Source organism: Elephantulus edwardii, unplaced genomic scaffold (genome assembly GCF_000299155.1).
Source record: "Elephantulus edwardii isolate Elephantulus edwardi_28Jun2011 unplaced genomic scaffold, EleEdw1.0 scaffold00007, whole genome shotgun sequence".
In the NCBI taxonomy this organism is placed as follows: domain Eukaryota; kingdom Metazoa; phylum Chordata; class Mammalia; order Macroscelidea; family Macroscelididae; genus Elephantulus; species Elephantulus edwardii.
Window position 1 is genome coordinate 18970227 of NW_006399757.1, and position 6314 is coordinate 18976540.

A 6314-nucleotide genomic window follows, 5' to 3' on the forward strand; every position below is an offset into this window, starting at 1 on the left:
TATTTGTTAGGTGCCACTGGGCCTTGGCTTCAATTCATACTCTGTGTGTAAAAGAACAAAATATTGCCTTCTCCTAGTCCATCCTCACGATCATTGCTATGTTTGAGCCCGTCGTTTTAGCTACTGTGTCAGTTCATCTTGTGGAGAGTGTTCCTTTTCTTCTTCTTTTTTTTACTTTACCAAGTAAAATGTCCATCTCCAGGGATTGGTCACACTTGATTATATGTTAAGTTAGCGAGATGAAGTTTCATCATCTTTATTTAAGGAATATCCTGGCAGTGCTTCCTCCAAGACAGATTTATTCATTCTGACAGGCTGTGGTATAGTCAATATTCTTTGCCAACAAAAGCACCAATTCTTCTCCAGTCTTTCTTTTTCATTGTCCAACTTTCATATGCAAATGAGGGATTAAAAATAACCATGACTTGGGTCAGACACTCCTTAATACAAATTGACATCTTTGCTTTTAAGGTTTTAAAAAGTCCTAGCCAAGAGAGTGTCCTATCCAGCCAGGAAAGATTTCCCATTACCTGTGGGACCAGAGAGAACTTTAGATAGGACAAATTGCTTTTCTGGTAAGCTCCCCAACCAAGGTGAAATTTCCTCCTGTTAGCCTTGGAAGGAACCAGAGAGGACTGGATTGCTTTCCCTTCCCCTAGTGAGCTCACCAACCCAGACAAATCTTCCTGGAAGTTCAGGGACCAGAAAGGGCCTAAGGCAGGGTGAATTTCCCTCCCCTTGCCTGGAATGTTGAGCTCCCTAAGTAGTGTGTCTTCCCACTAGCCCAGAGACCAAAGAGGTCTTCAGGCAGGACAAATTTCCCTCTCCTCTCTCTACTGGAGCAATTAAGCATTCCAGAAGAGGTTGCCAGACCCAGGACCCCATAAAAGAAAAACCAGCACAGCAATGACATGGAAGACACAGAGTACCTCCAAACTACCAAAAACCAGCAAGTATCATCCCCCACAATGATCAAAACAAAGAATCAGTGGATTTCCTGTAGGTGGAAAGTCTAACTGAAGAAAAATGATCAAGTATTTTCAATGGGAAAAGAAAACAGAACAGTCAAAGAATTGGAGGAATCCACAAGCTAATCCCAAGAGGAATTTTAAAAGAGCAATATAAGATGATGCAGCCAAAACCAATGAGACATTAGAAAAACAAGAGAAAGCAGTCGGAATATTAAGACCAATGTTTCAGAAGCTGTTAACAAGTTGGAGGATCAGATGAGCAATTTGAAGAGATGGAGCACTGAATCAGCAAAAAAGAAGATAGAGCACTCTGCATTGATCTGCTAGAGCAAACATCAGAATAAAAATTGTAGTAAAATGAAGAAAACCTAAGAATAATGTGAGACACTAGAAAGAGCAATAACATGTACATAATTGGAATTCCAGAGCAAGAAGATGAAGAAAAAAAATACTGAAAAAATTGTGGAAGATTTACTAGTGGAAAACTTTCCAGGTGTCATGAAGAATGAGAAAAAACACATCCAAGAAGCTGTGCAACCCCAAATAGAATAGACCCTAAAAGAAAAACCCCAGGGCATATTATAATCAAATCTTTCAGAATCAAAGACGAGAGAATTCTAGGAGCAGTTAGGGGGAAATGAAGAATAATCTTTAAAGGAGAGCAAATATGGGTTCAATGCCAGTTTCTCAGCAGAAACTATGCAAGTAAGAAGACAGTGGAACGATACATATCTCAAACACTCAAAAGAACACTGTTGTCAAACAAGAATACTGTACCCAGCAAAACTGGATACATAAAAACTGGGTACATCAAATATGAACATTGTCAGATATACATAATATAAATATTATATTAATATTCTTATATTTATAAAAATAAAACCCAAATAAACAAAGCACTGCTGAAAAAAGAAAACCAGCCTGGTGTTTTCTCAAAAAGTTGGAAATAGAAATACCATTTATCCAAAACAACTATGAGATATCATCTCACCCCAGTAAGGGTTGCAAAATTTAACAGAGGAGCAAGCAAGAAATGCTGGCGAGGTTGTGGAGAAACTAGAACTCTTATTAACTGTTGGTGGAAGTGTAAAATGGTGCAACCACTGTGGAAGGCAGTATGGCGCTTTCTCAAAAAAGTTGCAAATAGAGACATCATTTGACTCAGCAATTCCACTACTGGGAATATACCCCAAAGAGACAATAACTGCCACCCAAGCAGATATATGCACACCCATGTTTATTGAGGCTTTGTTCACAATAGCCAGGAGTTGGAAACAACCTAAGTGCCCATCAAGAAACGAATGGATAGAGAAGCTGTGGTATATTCACACAATGGAATACTATGCTACATTGAAAAACAGGGAACTCATGTATTATTATTCAAAATGGGTGACCCTGGAGGACATTATGCTGAGTGAAGTATCTCAGTCACAAAAGGACAAACACTGCATGGTGCCACTGTTGTGAAATAGGACTGACCTCAGGGTTGGGAGGAAACTGAGAAAGATGGGTTCAAAAATGTATACTGCATTGAAACATATGAGGGAGAAAACTGTTTAAAAGGGATATGTGATTAGGTATTTTTGTCATGACAGGAGTCCAGAGCGAAGGCTGCATAGTGGAGTAGACCTGGGGGCAGGGATTGTAAAACAATGAAGGAATTTTTCTTTAACTTTTTCAAGAAGGGAGTATACTTGTGGGGGGTGGGGTTGGGAGGGGGGAGAAAGCGCAACAATGAATGAATAGATATCCAAAGTCTCTGTAAATTTTCTTTGAAATTTATGATAAAAAATTTAAAAAAATGAAATATTTATCCCAGTTATCCCATTCCTGGAAATATATCCTAAACAAACCAAGCCCTCATGCAGACAGATAGATTCACACTTATATTTATGGCAGTGGTGTTCACAATAGTGAAGAGTTTTAAACAGTCCCATTTCCTATGAACACAAATGGATAGAAACACTGTGGTACAGCAACACACTGGAATAATACACAGCACTGAAAAACAAGGAACTTGTAAAACATTATACTGTTGGGGAAGGTTAGGGACGAAGGGAGGGCCTCTGGCCAGGACAGATCACCTAAGCTCCAGATAAGTTCAAGCTTCCCAACGGCCTTTAATATAGGATAGAGAAAGATCTCCTGTGTTTGGCCATTACTGGCTTGAGATAGCTCGCCACCTGGGAAGACAGCTGCTGCATCTGTTGAGCTGAGAGTAGTCTGCATGAGGCTGTGAGGTTCTCCTATCCAATCCGCATTTCCCACTTCTGCAAGCCCACCCTATCCTGTCTTCCTGTTTACTTGCTCATATAAAAGTGCACTGCAGACCTGAATAAAATTGAGCTGGATCGACTCTCTGAACAGCTCCTGGGGTGGTGTGTCTCCGTCATGCTTATCCCCATCAAGGTGTCACTGTTCGTTGCCAGCAAATGGACAGCAACAATTATACAACATGCGTGTGTCTGAAAGACATTATTGTGAGTGAAATATCTTAGTTACAAAAGGATGAATGCTGCATGGCACCACTGTTATAAAATTATAATAGGTATTGGGGAGAGAAGAGCAGGGAAAGGATGAAGAGATAATGACCACTACATTGGAATGAGAAAAGGGAGGTACTATCTGAAGGGAAAAGATGGTTAGACATTGTGTGTATGGCAATTGGTAATCTGGAAGAAGACATGCATTACAAAGTAAATTGCAAAAAGAACAAAAATGTGTCAATGAATCAAGGAAACCTCATCCTTCATTAAAACCACAGTTGCAAAAAAAATTGAAACTACAATTATGAAAAACAAATATTTAACAAGGACTTTTACAACAAATTTATCCAATATAATATCATCATTTGACCTTTTCATTGATGCTTCCATAGGCATTGAATTTCAATCCTACTAAAATGAAATCTTTGAAAATGTAAACATTTTCTCCATCTATTATGCTGTTGCTTATTGATAGAATTGTGAGGATTTTTGTTCTTTATGTTAAGATGTATTTCTTATGCACATGCATACAGCATACATACAGACAAAATATTAGAGTGTGACTCTGTGCTTTAGCTTAAAAGTTGGCTTTTCTAGCCATTATGTTAGCCCTTCCTGGCCTCCAGCTACCTTAACTATACTAATGTGGTCTTTCAAATCACCAAAAGCTAGGAGAAAAGAGAGTGCTTCCCACACGGGACTTGACTTGAGGGAGACTGCAGTAAGACCCTAGTGGGAGAGAGATTCACATGGCAAGATCCTAGTGATGGTGGTGGAGAGACTCGCATTGCTGTGGAGAAACTGTGCATGGTGGAACCTGATGTTTCTTGCATTTGTGCTGGCCACAGTTACGAGTCTTACTGTTCTTGCTGGATGCTTCAAGAAAAGCTGACTTAACAGCTGCTCTGAGGCAAAACTTGCTGGATGATTGAGGAAACCAGAGGCTTCTTAAATTTGTGTTGCTCAACTGAAACCAGGACTTTTACTAAGGAATTGTGCCTTGGGGCTGCTGAACTAAAGTTAGACTTGGATTGTAAGGTATTCTTTACCTCTCCCACTCCCCAACCAATTTCCTTAATAAACCCCACTCTTAGGACCACAACTATGAGTAAAGCCTGTGAGTCAACAATAAATATCAAACTCAGTGATTGGTGGAAATAGATTCAGGAGCCTAGTAGGTGTTTGTTTGCCACTAATGATGCAATTGATGGGTTCAGTTCTCCTTTATGAATTGGTTAGGAATCAGACTCAGCCACAGCCACCCTCATGTTACATCAGCTCCTTTTGCAAATCCATGTTGTTTTTGTTTATGTTAGGCGTCATGTGTAGTTGTGTGTTGTAGAGTCATAACTAACCCATAGCTGACCTTGTGGCGGGTTTTCAGAGGTAGTTAATCACATTGGAAGAGACTGTCATCTTCCTCCCGCAGAGCAGCTGTTGGTCTCAAATCCTATGCATTCAGGATTGCAGCACAGCTTCTTGACATTAAGCCATCGGTTGTCTCCAAATCATAGCAACTTTATTTACAGCAAAATGAAACATTATCCAATCCTGCATCATCCAAATGATGGACATTTCATCATATCTAATCTTAGTAAAAAATATACAATGGGAAGAGGAATTTGAATATGACTTTGACATGTTATTCATTTAATATATTAGTAAAGAGAGGTAGGTAATTGTGGACTAACCCATCAGTGGTTAGAGAACTTTTAGGAAGTCTAGCACTTCCTCTACCGACAAAGGTTGAACAAGGAGCTGGACTTTTTCTGGATTCATTCTCAGTTATTTTCTTTTTACTAGTTTCCCTTTTTCCTAGGTGTTCTAAACCTTTTTCACAGGAAGTTGTTGTGGCACTTTGGGTGCAGAGGTATCTGTGCTTGCAAAGCAGCAGTGAGAAACAGGAGCAGTTTTGTCTTCTGATAGTGCAGTCAATATTGGCAGATTTGTGACGGAGGGAACAGCTACACTTGAGTGGAGGGAGTGTGGGAAAAGCAGGCTTGCTGTGTTTTGGCAAAGGAAAGGAGTGTTCTCTGAAAAGAAGTGAGGCAAGATTGAAGTCCTTGGGCACAGTGGAAGGTTTGGGAGGATTATGAAAGAGAAAATATTTGTTTGTAAAGAAGATAATGTTCATCCTTAGAAATGCAGCTTCAGAGGTCAGCTGGAAGGTAGAGTAAAATGGTCTTTGCAGAAGATTTTAAAGTGAAAGAGATTTCAAGAAAATGTTTTCTTGTTCAAGAGGAGAATTTGAATATGTATGACACTTTTTCTAAAGCCCAGCTGACTTCAACCTCAGTTTCATTTTCCTTACAATAAGCTGTTTTGTCCACTGTAAAAAAAAAATAATATCTGCTGTACAACCTCTTGGGAAATACAAGAAATTATAAATTAATAATGAAATAGCTTATACTTGATTAAGGGTGACACAGGGCTGGGAAGAGGGCAGCCAAGTGGAAGAAGGCCCTGGGAAAGGGCTGCACTGCCAACACAAAGGAAGGTGGTTTGAATCCACTGTCTACTGTGAGAAAGAGGAACAGTAACCTCCAGTGCAACTTACAGCCTCTGAAAACCCACTGGAGGGTCGGCTAAGTAAGGGTAGTTCCTGACTCAACTGCCAAATAACAACAAATAATAAAAGTGTAACGCAGTTACATCATACAGTATATTTTCATTTTAACACTGAATTGCATGGTCCATGCAGAGTAGTGTTGCTAATTCAAAAGTTCTCACTTCTCCAGTGGTTTGAACTCATCAATGGCTTCACTAGAAAAAGATGAGCAATTTCCTCTTCTGAAGTTTACAAGCTTAGAATGCTATATGGCGGTCAGCTATGCATTGATTCTGACATTATAGCAAT

General features: G+C 39.5%; 1 protein-coding gene across 1 annotated transcript in view; it reads left to right on the forward strand.

Annotated features, from left to right (window-relative positions):
- Positions 1-6314, forward strand: part of LOC102855820 (histone deacetylase 9-like) — a 297314-nt gene that overhangs the window by 40993 nt on the left and 250007 nt on the right. The gene's annotated exons all lie outside the window — the stretch shown is intronic.